The 22,307-nt window shown below is 43.3% G+C and overlaps 4 non-coding genes across 4 annotated transcripts; all 4 read right to left on the bottom strand.

The window, feature by feature from the left end:
- Nucleotides 1-548: 548 nt before the first annotated feature.
- Nucleotides 549-621, bottom strand: trnar-ucg (transfer RNA arginine (anticodon UCG)). Its single transcript has one exon. It is a non-coding gene; the product is annotated as a tRNA-Arg (tRNA).
- A 619-nt stretch (nucleotides 622-1,240) lies between these two features.
- On the bottom strand, nucleotides 1,241-1,313 carry trnar-ucg (transfer RNA arginine (anticodon UCG)). The gene has a single exon. It is a non-coding gene; the product is annotated as a tRNA-Arg (tRNA).
- Nucleotides 1,314-3,296: 1,983 nt separating this feature from the next.
- On the bottom strand, nucleotides 3,297-3,369 carry trnaq-uug (transfer RNA glutamine (anticodon UUG)). The gene has a single exon. It is a non-coding gene; the product is annotated as a tRNA-Gln (tRNA).
- A 4,660-nt stretch (nucleotides 3,370-8,029) lies between these two features.
- On the bottom strand, nucleotides 8,030-8,102 carry trnaq-uug (transfer RNA glutamine (anticodon UUG)). Its single transcript has one exon. It is a non-coding gene; the product is annotated as a tRNA-Gln (tRNA).
- Between the last annotated feature and the right edge of the window lie 14,205 nt (nucleotides 8,103-22,307).

Here is a 22,307-nt window from a genome sequence, read left to right as displayed (position 1 = left end):
TGCGTTTACTGTTAGGCCACTAGAGCCACATTTGCGCTTTCTCTGCAGTAGTGCTGCTGTATTAGATTAGTACAATGATTCCATTGAATTCAAATTACAGAACAATCACCTGTCAAAAAGAAGCTTCTAAACATCCCAGATGTGACTCAAACCACCAATACTGGACTTCAAAAACTGAAGTGTTTGCCATTGAGCCACTGGACCCACACTTACTGTTGCACTAGAGCAGGGGTGCCCAACCCTGTTCCTGGAGATCTACCGGCCTGCAGACTTTAGTTCCAGCCCTGCTCCAACACACCTGTCTGTAATTAACAAGTGCTACCTAGGAGAATATTTGCCGGTGAAGGTGTGTTTAATCAGGGTTGGAGATGAACTTTGCAGGATAGTTGGTCTCCAGGTACAGGGTTGGGCACCCCTACACTAGAGTAATACTGTCATTCCAGTGAGTAACAACAATTTAGTAACTAATGCCCAAGAAGAAAAACCATTTGAACAACCCAAGGTCTGAAGGTCTGAATCCTATGAAACAGCTTACACAGAGTTTTATATGACCCAGATGGGACTCGAACCCACAATCCTCAGCTCCGAAGGCTGATGCCTTATCCATTAGGCCACTGGGCCCTCAAAACAGCCTTAACAAATTGGTTTTAATGCACTCGAATACTTATTTTCAAATGTGAATCAAACACACAGTACTCAGCTGCAAAGTCTAATGCCATTTCCATTACACAGCTAGACCCACATTAGATCACCAAGCAGCAGCTTTTAAACAACCCAGAACAAGAACCATTTGAACAACCCAGAGGTGATTCTAACGTAGTCAGTTCCAAACTCTGATGCCTTCTGAGCCCACAATTGCAGTTTCAATAGTCTAGTTCAGGGGTGCCCAACCCTGTTCCTGGAGATCTACCGGCCTGCAGACTTTAGTTCCAGCCCTGCTCCAACACACCTGTCTGTAATTAACAAGTGCTACCTAAGAGATTATTTGCCGGTCCAGGTGTGTTTAATCAGGGTTGGAGATGAACTTTGCAGGATAGTTGGTCTCCAGGAACAGGGTTGGGCACCCCTGCACTAGAGTAATACTGTCATTCCAGTGAGTAACAACAATTTAGTAACTAATGCCCAAGAAGAAGATCCATTTGAACAACCCAGAGGTGATTCTAACATAGTCAGTTCCAAACTCTGATGCCTTCTGAGCCCACAATTGCAGTTTCAATAGTCTAGTTCATACAGCTTCAAGTGACCCAGATGGGACTTGAACCCACAATCCTCAACTCCGAAGGCTGATGCCTTATCCATTAGGCCACTGGGCCAGCAAAGTGCTCTTAACAGATTGGTTTTAATGCACTCAAACACTTCTTTTCAAATGTGAATCAAACACACAATACTCGGCTGCAAAGTCTAATGCCTTTTCCAGTACGCAACTAGACCCACATTAGATCACCAAGCAGCAGTTTTTAAGCAACCCAGAAGTTATTCAAACCCACAATACTCATCTCAAAATACTGATGCGTTTTCTATTAGGCCACTAGAGCCACATTTGCGCTTTCTCTCCAATAGTGCTGCTTAGTACAGTGATTCCATTGAATTCAAATTACAGAACAATCAACTGTCAAAAAGAAGCTTCTGGACATCCCAGATGTGACTCAAACCACCAATACTGAACTTCAAAATCTGAAGTGTTTGCCATTGAGCCACTGGACCCACACTTACAGTTGCACTAGAGCAGTGGTTCCCAACCATGTTCCTGGAGACCCCCCAACACTGCACATTTTGCATCTCTCCTTTGTCTGACACACCCATTTCAGGTCTTGGAGTCTCTACTAATGAGCTGATGATCTGAAACAGGTGTGTTTGATTAAGGAGACATGGAAAACATGCAGTGTTGAAGGGCCTCCTGGGCATCCCTGCAATAGAGTAATACTGTCATTCCAGTGAGTAACAATAATTTGGTAGGCAATCCTCAAGAAGAAGAACATTTTTAAACAACCCAGATCTGATTCTAACCTACTCAGCTCCAAACTCTGACGTCTTCTGCAACTGGCCACTAGGCCCACAATTGCAGTTTCAAGAGTGCAGTTCATACGGCTTCAACTGACCCAGGTGGGACTCAAACCACAATCCTCAGCTCGGAAGGCTGCTGAACCAAATTGGTTGTAATGCACTAGAACAGTTTTTTTTTTTTAAATGTATATCAAACACACATTACTCAGCTGCGAAGTCTAATGCTTTTTTTCGGGTACGCAACTGGACCCACATTAAATCACCAGTCAGCAGCTTTTAAACAAGCCAAAAGTTAATCAAACCATAGTACTCATCTTAAAAGTCTGATGCATTTTCTGTTAGGCCACCAGGCCCACACTTGCAGTTTCACTAGTGTAGTGCTGCTGGATTACATTAATAAAGTAATATGATTATTCAATTAAATTAGAGTTAAATTAAAGTCACATTGTAAGAAGAGGAGTTTCTACAAAATTAAATCAATAGTAAAAAAAACAGTCACCTTTATGTAATACACATAAAAATCAGATTTTTTTTGTATGAGACAATGCTTAAATCTGAAGGTCTGAATCCTATGAAACAGCTTACACATAGAGTTTTATATGACCCAGATGGGACTCGAACCCACAATCCTCAGCTCTGAAGGCTGATGCCTTATCCATTAGGCCACTGGGCCCTCAAAACAGCCTTAACAAATTGGTTTTAATGCACTCGAATACTTATTTTCAAATGTGAATCAAACACACAGTACTCAGCTGCAAAGTCTAATGCCATTTCCATTACACAGCTAGACCCACATTAGATCACCAAGCAGCAGCTTTTAAACAACCCAGAACAAGAACCATTTGAACAACCCAGAGGTGATTCTAACGTAGTCAGTTCCAAACTCTGATGCCTTCTGAGCCCACAATTGCAGTTTCAATAGTCTAGTTCAGGGGTGCCCAACTCTGTTCCTGGAGATCTACCGGCCTGCAGACTTTAGTTCCAGCCCTGCTCCAACACACCTGTCTGTAATTAACAAGTGCTACCTAAGAGAATATTTGCCGGTCCAGGTGTGTTTAATCAGGGTTGGAGATGAACTTTGCAGGATAGTTGGTCTCCAGGAACAGGGTTGGGCACCCCTGCACTAGAGTAATACTGTCATTCCAGTGAGTAACAACAATTTAGTAACTAATGCCCAAGAAGAAGAACCATTTGAACAACCCAGAGGTGATTCTAACATAGTCAGTTCCAAACTCTGATGCCTTCTGAGCCCACAATTGCAGTTTCAATAGTCTAGTTCATACAGCTTCAAGTGACCCAGATGGGACTTGAACCCACAATCCTCAACTCCAAAGGCTGATGCCTTATCCATTAGGCCACTGGGCCAGCAAAGTGCTCTTAACAAATTGGTTTTAATGCACTCAAACACTTCTTTTCAAATGTGAATCAAACACACAGTACTCGGCTGCAAAGTCTAATGCCTTTTCCAGTATGCAACTAGACCCACATTAGATCACCAAGCAGCAGCTTTTAAGCAACCCAGAAGTTATTCAAACCCATAGTATTCATCTCAAAATACTGATGCGTTTTCTATTAGGCCACTAGAGCCACATTTGCGCTTTCTCTGCAATAGTGCTGCTTAGTACAGTGATTCCATTGAATTCAAATTACAGAACAATCAACTGTCAAAAAGAAGCTTCTGAACATCCCAGATGTGACTCAAACCACCAATACTGCACTTCAAAATCTGAAGTGTTTGCCATTGAGCCACTGGACCCACACTTACAGTTGCACTAGAGCAGTGGTTCCCAACCACGTTTCTGGAGACTCCCCAACACTGCACATTTTGCATCTCTCCTTTGTCTGACACACCCATTTCAGGTATTGGAGTCTCTACTAATGAGCTGATGATCTGAAACAGGTGTGTTTGATTAAGGAGACATGGAAAACATGCAGTGTTGAAGGGCCTCCTGGGCATCCCTGCAATAGATTAATACTGTCATTCCAGTGAGTAACAATAATTTGGTAGGCATTCCTCAAGAAGAAGAACATTTTTAAACAACCCAGATCTGATTATAACCTACTCAGCTCCAAACTCTGACGTCTTCTGCAACTGGCCACTAGGCCCACAATTGCAGTTTCAAGAGTGCAGCTCATACAGCTTCAACTGACCCAGATGGGACTCAAACCACAATCCTCAGCTCGGAAGGCTGCTGAACCAAATTGGTTGTAATGCACTAGAACAGTTTTTTTTTTTTTTTTTTTAAATGTATATCAAACACACATTACTCAGCTGCGAAGTCTAATGCTTTTTCCGGTACGCAACTGGACCCACATTAAATCACCAATCAGCAGCTTTTAAACAAGCCAAAAGTTATTCAAACCATAGTACTCATCTTAAAAGTCTTATGCATTTTCTGTTAGGCCACCAGGCCCACACTTGCAGTTTCACTAGTGTAGTGCTACTGGATTACATTAATAAAGTAATATGATTATTCAATTAAATTAGAGTTAAATAAAAGTCACATTGTAAGAAGAGGAGTTTCTACAAAAATAAATCAATAGTAAAAAAAACAGTCACCCCATACCGAAATGTAATATATGTGCTTATATGAAATACCCATGTATTAAATACATGTCTTGTATATGCCATATCCATATATGATTCCTATTAGAAAATGGAACAATTTCATATACTGACATATAAGTCTACCCCATACAAAAATATATGTTTATGTATGTATAATACATGTATTGCCATATATGGAATATATATAATTATTAATATATGTGAGATATATGCATTTTTTTTATTATGTTATATACAAATTAGACATATATGAAACCATATATTTCATGCATATTTAATATTTTAATATGTGATCTTTGATCTTTAAATACAGGACACATGTGAGACACTACACTCTACAAAGTTGCAGTGCATTGCACATTTCACACCTTGATCCTTAAATGTTAAATGGTACACAAAGAAACATCTTTATTTAAACAGAATTTATTTAAATAGGGAAAAAAAATGTTACTGACATGCACAATCAAACAGAAAAAAAGAAACAATTACATATATAACTGATCAAAACACTGAACAGGCATAAGAAACAAAACATCAATTGTAGTGGTCCAGCTAAAGGTCTACAGGTTTGTATTCCCACAGCTTGGTTAGTTTTTGGTTTATTGCCATCCCCAGAAGGCCCCAGGTGAAGAAATGTCTGGATTCCAGCATCTGTATAAAAAAAAAAAGATAAAAACTAGATTTTGATAAGATAATTACAATAAATTTTCTGAACCATATACTTAAGACTTGCAATCCAACATTGTACCAAAGTGATAAACTACTATAAGATGACAAATATACTGAATATTAAACAGTTGGTAAAGTTAAAGATTATTTTAAAACTGCAGAATACTAATTATGTATATATGTTTGTAAGTTGTAGTTGTAAAATATTCCCAGATACCACAAGGACATGGCAGAACAACAAAGCACAGCCTGCATGCCCATTCAAATAATCTCTATATACATGAAGAACTAAAATATAGTAGCCCAAATGCTCAATGACAGAGTTCACAGCTAAGGTTACAATTTAATTAGCTATTTAGCATCAATTAAATAAAGTGTTGACATTCATAATACCTAATATGTGCATTGTTTTGGCCTGGAGAAAACAGGGTGGAACTATTACATGGATTTTTGAATGACAATTTTGATTAAATCCCCTAAAATAAGGTCCGCCGTTCACACAAACTCATAATCCTTTCACATTTTATTCTATGACATAAAAAAACACCAGTTTGATTCGTATTTTAATTTTTAAACTCTTATGTTTCTTAAAAAAGATGGTTGCTAACATGCTGCTAAATGGGACTACAGGGCCTGTCGGAGGCATTAAACGTCATCACGCCAAACAGTTTATCAATTTACTGTGTTTTGCATTGTAGTGTAATTTATAGTGCAATTAATTGTAGAATAATCAATTAATAGTTTCCCGCACCACATTTACTGCCTTTGTCACAGTGAAAGTGAAACTTTAATAATCTATAGTGCTTAAAGCCACGTTTAAGATAAATGTTTACGGCCATATGAAGCTGTTAGAAAGCAGAGAGATTGAGGATTTTCTAGAAGCAAGGATAAAATAATATTTTGTGTACCCACCCTAACAACATGATAGCTGAAATGTGGTACTTCATTCACTAAAATAAGTTTAATCTTACCATATCCAAAACCTCTACAGTTATTTATAGATTAAATACACTAGAATTTTATTAAATAGTACACGGAGACACATATTTTGTTGATTTGATTTGTCTACATATTTAACCTTTTCTGTGTACGCTCCATGATTCACATCACTGCCATCCACATCTGCAGGTTCGGCCTCCATTTCTGTTTTATGAGAATTTCGGGACTCATTACCTATTCATGGGACACAAACGAGAATAGCACAATTATCAGCAAAGATATGAACAAAATTTACTACGATAGATTAACCATATTTTTAAAACCCCATAATCACATCCTTTAGTGTACTGTTACCTTTATGCAATGTACACAACATGCATGTGCTTATGCACCCACTCTAGGCATGTCACAGACATGTCAATGCACTTGGTGCAATATAACCAAGTACTGTAATTTACTATATGAATTCAAGGTGCTTTTATTTAAATAATTCCATTTTTTGCAGTTTTATAGTTCTAGTCTAGACTACATCTCAGAGATAAACATTATAATTTCCCTCCGTTATTTTTGTCAGACAGCTTTAAATAATTTCCAAATGTGGCATTGCTTATCCAGTGAAAACAATGAGCTCACAGTATCTCCATACAGATTGTTCATTAACCTACCCAGTAACGTTAGCTAAAATTAACTTTAATGCAAGCAAATTGCAAAACACATCAATGCAGCTGTAAACATAACATCATATATAAAACAATGCAAGGGAATATTTTAAAAAACTTATCTGCTCTATATAGAGACAGAGGCTCTTGCAGACCAAAACAATCATATAACACTTAGTTTCTATTAAATATTAGCGTAGGAATAAAGCGTTGAGTAAATTAGCATAAATTACCTGCACCGCTGCCACATTTCATCGTTTCCTCTCAGTGATGTCGGTCTGTCTTCGTGCCCGTCTATAAAATCATTGTCGTTATGTGAAGGTATTGGCCCATTTGTTATCCTTCCACTTGCTAAGAAAAACATCTTACCGCAGATGACTTGTTTAGCCCCAGCCATTGCTCAGACTCTGCCGTTGGCGCGGGTGAGTTTGAATTTTGGCGCATGCGCAGTAGCGGTATTGTGACATACGCACTCAATCGCTCATGTATTTTAATGAAATGCGTTTTAGTTCATTGATGATGACAGCACATATGGACAAACAGTTACATGAAGTGTTTTCCCCCTCAATAACTCCATAATACATTCGTTTTACTACAAGTAACTAGTACATTGGCATTTTTTGAACAGGTTATATATTCATCTGTAATTTTTCCCCAGAAAACTGAATTGAAACAATAAAGTTAAGCAAAAAAATATTTTGTTATGTGATTTACAATAAGCAGTATCTTTTAGGCATAAATGGTTAATAAACTTGCATAAATTCAATATATACATTGGTAATTTTGATATATTATTAACATATATGGCCTTATCATATAATACAATATACAATTTTAATATATATTGTAAACATATATGGTCATAACATGCAATACCATATAAAAGTTGACCATATATATGTTTTCAATATATGTTTATATACAAATTGTACTATGGGAAATTCATATATGTTATAAACATACATCTACATATATCCAGAAGATGTATATATGTGATAATAATATATTGCCCTATATTTAACATATATGAGAGTAGCACTTCTGATATAGGGACATATATGTCATATATTACATTTCGGTATGGGACCTTTATGTAATACACATAAAAATCAGATTTTTTTTTGTATGAGACAATGCTTAAATCTGAAGGTCTGAATCCTATGAAACAGCTTACACATAGAGTTTTATATGACCCAGATGGGACTCGAACCCACAATCCTCAGCTCCAAAGGCTGATGCCTTATCCATTAGGCCACTGGGCCCTCAAAACTGCCTTAACAAATTTGTTTTAATGTACTCGAATACTTATTTTCAAATGTGAATCAAACACACAGTACTCAGCTGCAAAGTCTAATGCCATTTCCATTACACAGCTAGACCCACATTAGATCACCAAGCAGCAGCTTTTAAACAACACAGAACAACCCAAGAAGAAGAACCATTTGAACAACCCAGAGGTGATTCTAACATAGTCAGTTCCAAACTCTGATGCTTTCTGAGCCCACAATTGCAGTTTCAGTAGTCTAGTTCATGGGTTCAACAGTCTAGACCCAGACGGAACTTGAACCCACAATCCTCAACTCCGAAGGCTGATGCCTTATCCATTCGGCCACTGGGCCAGCAAAGTGCTCTTAACAAATTGGTTTTAGTGCACTCAAACACTTCTTTTCAAATGTGAATCAAACACACAATACTCGGCTGCAAAGTCTAATGCCTTTTCCAGTACGCAACTAGACCCACATTAGATCACCAAGCAGCAGCTTTTAAACAACCCAGAAGTTATTCAAACCCATAGTACTCATCTCAAAATACTGATGCGTTTTCTATTAGGCCACTAGAGCCACATTTGCGCTTTCTCTGCAATAGTGCTGCTGTATTAGCTTAGTACAGTGATTCCATTGAATTCAAATTACAGAACAATCAACTGTCAAAAAGAAGCTTCTGAACATCCCAGATGTGACTCAAACCACCAATACTGCACTTCAAAATCTGAAGTGTTTGCCATTGAGCCACTGGACCCACACTTACAGTTGCACTAGAGCAGTGGTTCCCAACCATGTTCCTGGAGACCCCCCAACACTGCACATTTTGCATCTCTCCTTTGTCTGACACACCCATTTCAGGTCTTGGAGTCTCTACTAATGAGCTGATGATCTGAAACAGGTGTGTTTGATTAAGGAAACATGGAAAACATGCAGTGTTGAAGGGCCTCCTGGGCATCCCTGCAATAGAGTAATACTGTCATTCCAGTGAGTAACAATACTTTGTTAGGCAATCCTCAAGAAGAAGAACCTTTTTAAACAACCCAGATCTGATTCTAACCTACTCAGCTCCAAACTCTGACGTCTTCTGCAACTGGCCACTAGGCCCACAATTGCAGTTTCAAGAGTGCAGTTTATACAGCTTCAACTGACCCAGATGGGACTCAAACCACAATCCTCAGCTCGGAAGGCTGCTGAACCAAATTGGTTGTAATGCACTAGAACAATTTTTTTTTTTTTTTAAATGTATATCAAACACACATTACTCAGCTGCAAAGTCTAATGCTTTTTCCGGTACGCAACTGGACCCACATTAAATCACCAATCAGCAACCGAGGGTGCGATGGCACCTATTGTATCCGTTAGAATTCTTCTTATTATTATTAGGGGCCAAGCACCGAAGGTGCGTAGGCACCTATTGTATCCGTTCTGGTTCTTATTATTATTCCGCCGCAAGTCTATGGCAGCCCATAGAACCGCTTGCGGGAAAGTTGTATAATTTGGCACACTGATAGAGGGCAGTCTCAACTCAAACTCTCTAGCGCCACCACTTGTCCAAACTTTCACTTTCATTTTGCTAATAACTTTTGAACCGTAAGCCATTAAATCAAAATTTTCTCTGAATCCTTGGGTCATGCCGAGTCGAATGAACACCAAATTTCAAAAATCGTAAGGATTCGTTTTTTTTCTATAATTAACTGTTTGTAAAACCTACTTTTTCGAACTCGTCCTAGACGGTTTGTCTGATTTTCACCAAAATTGGCTCAGATCATCTTCAGACCATGCAGGCAAAAAGTTATGGAATTCAAGTTGATTGGACAAACCGTTCTCGAATAACGCGCTAATTAATTCTACAAAAAGCGTTCAAAAATGGAAGTGAGGCCATATCTCCGCAACGCTTTGGAATATTGAGACCAAACTTGGTGATTGTTATAACAAGCATGGCCTGAGGCTACCTGCAGTGTTTCGTCACAGTGCCACCTAGTGGTCAGGAGATATGGAAGTTGGCTATTTTTGCTTATAACTTCTTAGTAATTTGGCCAAAAATGTCGAAACTCATTCCGTTAGATTTGGAGGAGCATGCCGAGTCGGACCATATCCAATTTTTCCATGTCAGCCATTTAGGGTGTCGGCCATTTTGAATTTAGCTTTAAAATGCTGTATCTTGAGAACGGATTAACGTATCATTTCGACAATAATTACAAAAGTGTTCGGTGCCATGCCCTGAATGTACATACAAATTTTGGGGCCAGCGCCACCTTGTGGTCAAAAGTTATAACGAAATTTTGAAAAATGCTAATAACTTCTGTAAAAAATGGCTTATTGCAATAAAAGTGATCTCAAAATATTCCTTGGGTCAGGCCGAGAACATTGATACCAATTATGAAAAAATTGGCCTAACTTCCTGTTCGCCATTTTGATTAATGTAGAAAACCTACTTTTTCGAACTCCTCCTAGACCATTAGTCGGATTTTCACCAAATTTGACTCGGATCATCTTCAGACCATGCTGACAAAAAGTTATGGATTTCGTGTCGATATTTGAAACCGTTTACATTTAACGCATCAACGAATTTGCTGGAAAGATGCCAAAGCGCATCGGAAGCTGTATCTCTGCAAAGCTTTGAGATATTTGCACCAAATTTGGTATGAGGCATTACCACCTCACACTGATTACACCACATTAATTTGGTAACAGCGCCACCTATTGGTCAAGAGTAATGAACCATTCATTAATCATTAGTTTTAAAATTATCAAAAATGCTAATAACTGTAGAAAGCATTAGCCTATTGTAATGAAAGTGGTCTCAAAATATTCCTTGGGTCATGCCGGCAACATAGATACCTATTATGCCACAGTTGGCCAAACTTCCTGTCCGCCATTTTGATTTATGTTGAAAACCTACTTTTTTGAACTAGTCCTATACCGTTCATCCGATTTTAACCAAAATCGACTCAGATCATCTTCTGAGTGTGTTGACAAAAAGTTATGGATTTCTTGTTGATAGATGAAACCGTTTTCGTACAGCGCCTCTACAAATATTAGGCTTGATGCCAAAATGACTATGAGGCTTTATCTCTACAAAGCTTTAACATAAAGACACCAAACTTTGTGTGTGCCTTTGTCACCTCACACTAAACACACCACATTAATCTGATAACAGCGCCACCTGTTGGTCAAACGTAATAAGCCATTAAATCATATCAGTAGGCATTCTACAAAATTTTTTCTGTCTTTTTGACTAAAATCATCTTAAAATTGCTTCCTTTTTTTATTGTTGCCGTTGGTCTGCTGTTCCTGCCATCCTTAGCTCCTCATTTTCCCCTTTGAGTGCTTGGCCCCGTAGTTGCTGCTTGCAGCTATATTTAGGGCCCGAGCCCAAAAGGGCGAAGGCCCTATTGTTCTTCTAAGGATTCTTATTTTTATTTTTATTTTATTTTTTTTTCAACCGTTTGGGCACGTTGGAATCTGCCGTCGTCCGGACGCCACAGAGGCTGGGACCCGGGCGTGGTTCAGGGCCTCTGCAGCGCCCCCTGGAACACAGTTTGAAAACTTGATGTACTGTGCACACATACTTGCACGTATTGATATGAAACTCGGTACACATATAGAACTCATCAAGCTGAACAACTTTTGTACTCTATGTCATGGGCTCCACGCAACAGGAAGTGAGATATTTAGGGCTGTTTAAGAAGCGCATGCTCTGGAATTTAACGTACTCCTCCCAGGATTTCCATAGGATTGTCACCAAACTCAGTCAGCATGATCTCAAGACATTGGGGATGCTAAATTGCGAGGGGATTTTTGATATCTAGAACGGTTTGGCCGTGGCAAGGCGACAAAGTTATGGCGAGAAATGAGAAACAGGAAGTGTCTAATAACTGTTGCACACATTGCCGGATTCTGATGAAACTTCACCAGTTTGTTCGTTGTATGATGCCGATTCCATAAATGTGACTATTATGAGTCAAAGTTATAGCGCCACCAACTGGCAGCAGGAAGCGTGTCATTTTCAAAATGCTTTGAAATCAGCCTCTTAATTTTACTTGATTTTCTTTAAACTTCATCAAAATCATGTCAAAACACGGCCGATAAGAATATGTAAAGGGGTCGATGATAAATCAAATGCTGTTGCCATGGCAACGTGTCAAACTTTAAAATTAGATTCCTGTCTTTTCGAGGCAGATAACATGCTTAGAATTTCATGAAACTCAACACACACATCAATATTAATGATAGTTAGACACTGGCAAAAGGTCATAAATGGGCATGGAGCAGGCACTCTATAGCGCCATCTTTTGACAAAAGTTGGGGGGTTAGTTTTTCCTACAGTCACCAAACTCTGTACATATATTGTTCTCATCAATCCAGACAACTTTCTAAATTAAACTCATTAGCTAAGACCAACAGGAAGCCGGCTATTTTCATTTGAATGTGGATTTTTTGAAAAATCAGGCTGTAAACAAATTCACACTCCTTCTAAGAACAACAAGCTGTTCACACCAAACTTTTTTAACATGAAGAGAACATTCTGAAGATGTTAAATTGCGAGCGGATTTGGGATATCTTGAACGGTGTTGACGTGGTGATTTTTTAAAGATGTAGTAAAAAACATAACCCTAATTTTTTATATCTTTAAAGTGCAGCATCCAAACTCTTTCAAACTTTTTTTTCACACAGAGATCTAATCATTATGAGCAAGTGCTGGTAATATCATAATTATACAAGCTTCTATGAATTAAAGAAAATTAAAAAAAGAAATCAGTAACCTGCTGTCACTGGGCTGACTGTCTGTGTTGAGTCACTAGAAGAGTGACTGAAGGGGGGAGGGGTGAAAGGGAGAGAGACCAGTGGAACATGCTGTTTTGCTTAAGACCATCTTTGAGGAAGATGCACATTGCACATTGCACATTGCTGTAGTGTAATCTACATAAATATGTCTGAACTTTGAGAGTCTGATCTTTGAGAAAATATTAAGGGTCACAAACTCTTTCATTCTTTGTATATTGCAGTTGTTGTTTTTTTATTTATTTTTTTACTGAACTGTACCATGAACTTGTCCTATTCAGTCACATAGCAAAAGATTAAGAAAAATACAACTTTTTAGCATGAGCGATTTATCTTCATTGACATTTATTTTTATAATTTAAATTTTAGATTCAATAAAAAAAACACTAACAATTTCAAGACAAACTTTGACAACAAAACAAACTTTGCTGTTATCTGTTCAAAACATCTGAAAATTGTACCATTTTAAGATGAGTTATATTTATATATCGCCCCATTACAATACCCAACTTGATTTTTAAAGATATTTTGAAAGAATGTGTCATGACTCTGGGCTGCGGACTTTTCCCTTCCCCACCAGAGGTCACTGTTTCCCTTCCTTCTCACTCCACTCCCTTTATTGCACACACCTGTCTGTGTTAATCACTCTCATTTCACTCACAGCTGTCTCTCATCACTAATTGACTATTTAGTCTCCCATCTCCCACTACTCATCCTGGTCTCATTGTATTCAGATGTCTGTCCTCGTGTCTCTGGAAGTCTGTCTCCTAGCTCGTGTTTCCGTTCTGTTTATTTTGTAATTCAAGTCGTGTTTGTGCCATGTTGGCTGTTTTGTTTGCTTTATTAAAAGATCTTCACCTGCATTTGGACCCTGACCTCATCCTTCCCTCTCACGTGACAGAATGAAACCAGCAAAAATGGGTCCAGCGGGGAGATTACTGAACATTCGCCAGGGAGATCGGAGTGTAGAGGATTACGCCAGGGACTTCATGGACGTGGCGAGGCAGTCGACCACCGAGGGGACCTGCCTCTTGTTTTTTTTTTGGGGGGGTCTAGCTGAGCCCTTCAAGTCCATAGTATCATACTGGCTTCCCGAGGAGTCACTGGAGCAGTATGTGAATCGGGCTCTGTACTTGAAGGGCTCGGCCTTCAGGGTGGAGTTGGCTGCGGAACCCGCTCACGTGCCTGATGCGGCGGCGACCGCTCTCGCTGTTCCTGATGCGGCGGCGACCGCTCTCGCTGTTCCTGATGCGGCGGCGACCGCTCTCGCTGTTCCTGATGCGCCGGCGACCGCTCTCGCTGTTCCTGATGCGCCGTTGACCGCTCTCGCTGTTCCTGATGCGGCGTTGACCGCTCTCGCTGTTCCTGATGCGGCGGCGACCGCTCTCGCTGTTCCTGATGCGGCGGCGACCGCTGGCGATGTTCTGGACGCGGCTACGACCGCTCACTCTGTGCCCGAAGCGACGGCGTCCGCTCACTCTGTGCCTGACGCGGCGGTAACCGCTCACTCTGTGCCCGATGTGACGGCGTCCGCTCACTCTGTGCCTGACGCGGCGGCGACCGCTCACTCTGTTCCTGACGCGGTGGCGACCGCTCACTCTGTGCCTGACGCGGCGGCGACCGCTCACCCTGTTCCTGACGCGGCGGCGACCGCTCACTCTGTTCCTGACGCGGCGGCGACCGCTCACTCTGTTCCTGACGCGGCGGTGACCGCTGGCGATGTTCTGGACGCGGCGACGACCACTCACTCTGTGCCCGAAGCAGCGGTGACCGCTCACTCTGTGCCCGATGCGACGGCGTCCGCTCACTCTGTGCCTGAGGCGGCGGTGCCCACTCACGTTCCTCTGGCGGCGAGGCCCGCTGATGTTCCGCTGGCGGCGGTGCCCGCTCACGTTCCTCTGGCGGCGAGGCCCGCTGACGTTCCTCTGGCGGCGATGCCCGCTGACGTTCCTCTCGCGGCGGTGCCCGCTCACGTTTTTCCTAAGTCCGTTCACGCCCTGCCCGAGCTCCCAAGCCCTACGCTGGTCTCGCCCAGCCTCCCAGAACCTTCGTCTCCGGGCCTACTTCCGCTGCACGGGCCTGGCCCACCATCCCTCCCCCTGTTTCACCAGTCCCCCGTTCCACCTCCCTCCAGACTTGTTCGGCCTCAGGGAACGTCTGGAAGCCGTTCCTTAGGGGAGGGGTACTGTCATGACTCTGGGCTGCGGACTTTTCCCTTCCCCACCAGAGGTCACTGTTTCCCTTCCTTCTCACTCCACTCCCTTTATTGTACACACCTGTCTGTGTTAATCACTCTCATTTCACTCACAGCTGTCTCTCATCACTAATGGTCTATTTAGTCTCCCATCTCCCACTACTCATCCTGGTTTAATTGTATTCAGATGTCTGTCCTCGTGTCTCTGGAAGTCTGTCTCCTAGCTCGTGTTTCCGTTCTGTTTATTTTGTAATTCAAGTCGTGTTTGTGCCGTGTTGGCTGTTTTGTTTGCTTTATTAAAAGATCTTCACCTGCATTTGGACCCTGACCTCATCCTTCCCTCTCACGTGACAGAATGAAGCGTTTATTGAGCACTTTATTGTGTATTGCTGTACACCCACATGAACTGTGTTCATGTTCATGTTAATTCACAGTACATAAACTAATGTTAAAAGATACTAATTTACCTTTAAACAATATATGAGTACTTTTTTAGGTTAATATTAATTAACATTAATAAATGCTATTTAATTATTGTTCATGTTAACAATGTTAACAAATGAAACTGGATGGTAAAATTGTATATTTAGTGTGTATGTGTCTGTGTGTTGATTTTAAAGTTTAACCCTTTCAATTCTGTAAACTTTAAATCCAAACTGGCTGAGGGTTACTGTGAATACATGTGCCAACTGGGCACCGTTTTCCTAATTGATTCTTAGTTATGTAGCGCTTAAGAGTGATGTCTTATAACAGGAGTCACCAGCAAAGCAATATCCACACACAAATTGTACAGATAGGTAACGATGACATTTAAGCAGGATGTGGATGTAATGCAAGCAATAATAACATTTTGTTATTGTCATAAATCATGTTCTTATCATCATCATCATCATCATCATCAGAATATAGGGAAAATGTAGCATATTGGTTCACAGTTGGCATTATCTGAAGTCCTTGCAGGGGTTTAGGTTTATAGCAAATTCCTCCTAGAGTTTTAATGATATCAACATTATATTTTCTCAGTCTGATCTAAAGGCCTTAGAGATGTTAAAAGTTTGATGTTTCGCCATGGACATAGAAGTTGTTACAACTCAGCCATAAAAGGTCCGATCTGCCTCAAACTTCACAGGTTTGGTAAGAGTCCAGTCCTGAAGACACTTAAAGGCCAATATTCAGATATTATAATAGCGCCACCTATTGGCAGCAGGATATATCATATCTTGCACTAACTCAAACATACCAAGGTCAATCTGCACCAAACTTCATATGTTTGATGAAAGTGCTGGCCTGAACACATCTACATGCCAATAATAAATTATAGGCATAGCGCCACCAGCTGGCAGCAGGAAGTTTGGCACATTTAAGTGACTTTGATCTATTGTTCCTATATTTACTGTATTAAAAGCATACTGCCCACCGTTTTCTGTTTTCCTAAAGCCACCGGTCGGCGGTGAGCCCGGGTGCGAGGGCCCGTTCATCGCTGCTTGCAGCTTTAATTTTTTTAATTTTTTGTTAACCTTCCGGGCACTTAAGGGGGTCTTAACATGCTCAAAAACTCTTGAAAATTTGCACACACGTCGGAATCTGCGGCCATCAGGACGCCACTGAGCCTGGTACCGGGGCGTGGCAAGGGGACTCTATGGCGCCCCCTGGAATTTTGAGGGCCATATAGCACACATACTTGAACGTACACATATGAAACTCGGTACACATATAGAACTCATCGAGCTGAACAACTTTTGTACTCTATGTCATGGGCTCCACGCAACAGGAAGTGAGATATTTAGGGCTGTGTAAAAAGCGCATGCTCTGGAATTTAACGTACTCCTCCCAGGGTTTCCATAGGATTGTCACCAAACTCGGTCAGCATGATCTCAAGACATTGGGGATGCTAAATTGCGAGGGGATTTTTGATATCTTGAACAGTTTGGCCGTGGCAAGGCGACAAAGTTATGGCGAGAAATGAGAAACAGGAAGTGTCTAATAACTGTTGCACACATTGCCTGATTCTGATGAAACTTCACCAGTTTGTTCGTTGTATGATGCCGATTCCATAAATGTGACTATTATGAGTCAAAGTTATAGCGCCACCAACTGGCAGCAGGAAGCGTGTCATTTTCAAAATGCTTTGAAATCAGCCTCTTAATTTTACTTGATTTTCTTTAAACTTCATCAAAATCATGTCAAAACACGGCCGATAAGAATATGTAAAGGGGTCGATGATAAATCAAATGGTGTTGCCATGGCAACGTCTCAAACTTTAAAATTAGATTCCTGTCTTTTCGAGGCAGATAACATGCTAAGAATTTCATGAAACTCAACACACACATCAATATTAAGTGATGTTTTATAAACGAGTTTCGGGAGGAGCTCGCGCAGATAATTAACACGGCCAATACATCATTAGTAATCATTCTCCCTATCTAATCAACACAGGGAAAATCCCTATAAATAACACAACAATCCTACCTTCCTCATCTCTTGTCTCGTCAACACTTTGGCACATCCAACCACCGAGAACATGTCCGAGATCACCTTTTATCCAGAGGATAACGCTTTTGAAGCGGCACGAGATCCCGTAGCATCCCTAGCCGCAACTCAAGCCACCACCGCCCCGCAGGATCCTACAACCGAGCCCGCGGCTGCACCACGGGGCCGCAGGCCTTCTTGCCACGCCATCACCGGCACCTTCCCCGGCGTCTTCCGACGCCTCAGCCTTCTCATCCGCTCCAGCAACAGCGAAATGGACCGCGGCAGGTCTGCGGCAAGCGCTCACCAGCCCCAGCGCCAACATCCCGCGCCGATCTACCAAAGCGAACGCCAGCCCGCCGCTCACGGCTTCGATCACAACCCACCAGCTTCTTCAAGCCGCCGCGGTAGCGTGAGTTTACCGCCGCAGTCGGCAAAAGTCCCATTCACAGCCCATGCCTCAGCACACTCCCCTTTCCTTCCCATGGCCGGCAGCGCCGCCATCCAAAACCAACGCGAACATCCCTCCACTAATTGCGCAAGCACCAGCGCCCACCATTCCTCCCCTCCCCCTCTTTCGCCCATTACAGGGATTACGTCTAGCGTGAGTTCGAATCATTTTTACCGACTCGGATCTTTGTGGCTCGTTCAGCAAATGAACGAATCCTTTTTTCGAGTCATTTCATTCATTTCGTTGATTTTACAAAAAAGCTACGTGTTATTTCTAAAACACATGTTCTAATTATACAATCTGATTCCTTTTGAAGCCTTATCTGCCTCAATCTCCAGTCTGCCTTTGCCTAAACCTGAATCAGTGAATTTCCTAATATCCTAATATAATTTCCTAATAAAAAATAAAAAATTAAAAAAAAAAGTCACTGTGCTTGGCTGGCCAAAGTCGACATCGCCTCTACCCCAAAGTCATGCCCATCCACCCAGATTTTTGGCACCTATTCAGCGTCTGCTGGCAGAATAAATATTACTTCACTGCCTCACTTCGGCTGCAGAAGCAGCCCTTAATTTTTCAACATGTTGTCAGAGGCAATTTGCTGGATCCTCTCCAACAATCATGACATACAGTTTCTGGTTCATATCCTAAACGACTTTCTGATCATCTTGCCCCCCGACTCCTCCCCAGCCGCACATCTTTGACTACCCAAAAGCCTTTCGCAGAGCTCCGGATTCCCCTCGCCCAAGACAAACCCTAGGCCCCAGCACTTCTATTGAATTTTTGGCATCAACTTGGATTCCCCAAAAAAAAAAAAAAAATTCCAGGCCTCTCTACCCAAAGAGAAAATCGATAGAACGATTCTGGGGACTTCCTCACTCTTAACTAATCCTAACCGTTCCAAGCGCAAGCTTTTATCCATTTTAGGCCATTTAAATTTCGCAATTCGCAGCATCCCGCAAGGCCGCCCCTTCATCTTCCATCTACTCTTTCTCACATCCTCCGCCCATGCCCTAGAGAACCAAATATCCCTAACTGACCCATGCCGCAACTAACTCAGTCTACGGATATCCTTCCTTAAACAATGGAACGGATTATCCTTATATAAAAACCTGATTTCTTCCCCAACTGATATCCAACTGTTTACAGATGTCACCCCCTCCATCGGTTTTGGAGGTGTTTTCCAAGGCCGCTGGTTCGCATCCACATAAGCCCCCCCCCCCCCCCCCCAGCTGGCAGATTTTCCGCATCAGCTATCATCCTCAGCGCTATTTTGAGCTATATCCTTTAGTCATTGCAGCTTTTCCATAGGGTAAAGAATGGTCCGCCACTAGCATCCTTGTCTATTGCGACAACGAAGCTACCGTGCACCGCATCAACAAAGGCTGCTCCCATTCCCCCACTCTAATGCCTTTTGTTAAGACGCCCGATTTGGATTTCGGCTTGCAACCAATTCATTATCACTGCAAAACACATTCCTGGGTCTAGAAATCAATAGTTAACTCTATTCTCCTTTTTCCTTTCAGAAATTCAGATCCTTGGCGCCAGAGGCGGACCCGCTCCCGACCCCAGTACCTCCCTATTCAGAGCTAATATTCCCAAAAAACCACCCCCTGAGACCCCTCCTCAAAGCTTCCCTCAATTCCATCCTCTAAGCCGTTTCCCCCAGAACCCTCCAGTCTTACTTAATAGCACGGAAATGTTTCAAGCATTTCACGCAGCTTACAAGTTATCTTTTCCCGACTTCTCCCTGCTAGCTATTACCTCCTTCATCTCCTACCTCAACGCCATCAAAAACCTCCAAGTCAGCTCCATCAAAGTTAAAAAAAAAAAAAAGCCCAACCCCCCAGACAACCTATCATCTCCACCCTCCGTGAAGGTTACCATTCCATCTGCACTGCCCACACATTAGACGCCATGTTTATCCTGGCTTTCTTTGGTTTCCTCAGATGCTCTGAGCTCGCCATTACATCTGGCTTCAACCCAGCCATCCACCCAACTATCTCCGATCTAGCAGTGCTAGACGGTGAAACCATCTCTTACTTCATAAAACAAAGTAAGACAGTCCAAACAAAGAAAGGCCACTTCATTTATATTTTTAACCTTCAATCATCCCTCCAACCATTCCAAACCCTCCTAGCCTTCCGCCAGCTCAGGAAATCCCAATCCAAACCCCCTTCCGACCCCCTCTTTACAGACGACTTCAACCGCCCCGCCACACGATTCTGGTTCCAAAAGCACCTTAAATCCGTCTTGCTTCTCTCTGGTACCCCAGCCGACAACTTTTCCAGCCATTCATTCCGTATAGGCGCAGCAACCACAGCTGCTCAAAAAGGCCTCTCCCAACAGCAGATCCAAGCGCTTGGCCGCTGATCATCAGAAGCTTTCAAGAGCTACATCTGACCAGATCGCTCCTCCATCAAGGAAACCCATCAAACTCTAGTCGGCTAACCCGTTTTATTCCAAACCCCCCGTCCACTCAGTCTCTAGCCCGCTTCAAACTTCCCCTCTGCGTCCCACTCCCGTGGGACCTCTCGCCTCTTTTCCCCTTATGCGCAGCAATGCTCGCTCCAGCTGGAGCTCCTGTTTATTCCCCGTATGCGCAGCAATGCTCGCTCCCGCCGGAGCCTCTATTCATAACCTTTCTCTGCCGCAGCAGAGCCCGCTTCCGCAGAAGCCTCTAACCCCCCTTCCCCGCACCGCAGTGCCAGCTCCCGCAGGAGCCCCTAGCCCTCTTCCCACACTGCAGCAGCAGCATTCGCTCTCGCTGGAGCCTCTATTTTTAAACCTCCCCCTGCCGCAGCAGAGCCCGCTTCCGCAGAAGCATCTAGCCCTCCTCCCCGCACCGCAGTGCCAGCTCCCGCAGGAGCCCCTAGCCTTCTTCCAACACTGCAGCAGCAGCGTTCGCTCCCGCTGGAGCCTCTATTTGTAACCTTTTTCTGCTGCAGCAGAGCATTTGGCAGTTTTCCCCGCACCGCAGTGCCAGCTCTCGCAGGATCCCCTAGCCCCCTTCCAACTTTTCAGCAGCAGCGTTTCGCTCCTATCGGAGCCTCTATTTTAAACCTCCCTCTGCCACAAAAGAGCCCGTTTCCGCAGAAGCCTCTAGCCCTCATCCCTGAACCACAGCGCCAGCTCCCGCAGGAGCCCCTAGCCTCCTCCCCAAACTGCAGCAGCAGCATTCGCTCTCGCTGGAGCCTCTATTTTTAAACCTCCCTCTGCCGCAGCAGAGCCCGCTTATTTCCCTATGCGCAGCAATGCTCGCTCCTGCTGGAGCCCCCCCCCCCCCCCGCTTATTCCCCTTATGCGCAGCAATGCCCGCTCCCGCCGGAGCCCCCCGCTTATTTCCCCATGCGCAGCAATGCTCGCTCCTGCCGGAGCCCCCGCTTATTCCCCTATGCGCAGCAATGCTCGCTCCTGCCGGAGCCTCCACTTATTCCCCTATGCACAGCAATGCTCGCTCCTGCCGGATCCCCCGCTTATTCCGCTATGCGCAGCAATGCTCGCTCCTGCCGGAGCCCCCGCTTATTCTGCTATGCGCAGCAATGCTCGCTCCTGCCCGAGCCCCCGCTTATTCCCCTACGCGCAGCAATGCTCACTCCTGCCGAGGCCCCCGTTTATTCCCCTATGCGCAGCAATGCTCGCTTCCGCCGGAGCCCCCGCTTATACCCTACGCGCAGCAATGCTCGCTCCCGCTGGAGCCCCCGCTCATTCCCCTTATGCCGCAGTAGTGCCCACTCCCACGAGAGCGCCATTCATAATTCCCCACTGCCACAAGTTCCACTCTCGCAGAAGGCTTTCTCCTTAACCTCCCTCTGCCACAGCAGAGCCTGCTTCTGCAGAAGCTTTTAGCCCCTTTTCCCCTCACCGCAGTGTCAGCTCCCGCAGGAGCCCCTAGCCTTCTTCCATCATTACAGCAGCAGCGTTCGCTCCTGTCGGAGCCTCTATTTATAAACCTCCCTCTGCCGCAGCAGAGGCCACTTCCGCAGAAGCATGTAGCTTTCTTCCCACACTGCAGAAGCAGAGGTCGCTCCCGCTGGAGCCTTTATTCTTAACCTCCATCTGCCGCAGCAGAGCCCGCTTCCGCAGAAGCATTTAGCAGTTTTCCCCGCACCGCAGTGTCAGCTCCTTCAGAAGCCCTTAGCCTTCTTCCCACTCTGTACTAGCAGCGTTCGCTCCCGCTGGAGCCTATATATTTTAACCTCCCTCTGCCGCAGCAGAGGCCGCTTCCGCAGAAGCATGTAGCTTTCTTCCCACACCGCAGAAGCAGAGATCGCCCCCGCTGGAGCCTTTATTCTTAACCTCCCTC

The sequence above is a fragment of the Garra rufa genome, chromosome 5, assembly GCF_049309525.1.
Source record: "Garra rufa chromosome 5, GarRuf1.0, whole genome shotgun sequence".
NCBI lineage: Eukaryota > Metazoa > Chordata > Actinopteri > Cypriniformes > Cyprinidae > Garra > Garra rufa.
Note: the sequence above shows the minus strand (reverse complement) of the source record. Positions and strands in the feature narration are given on the sequence as shown.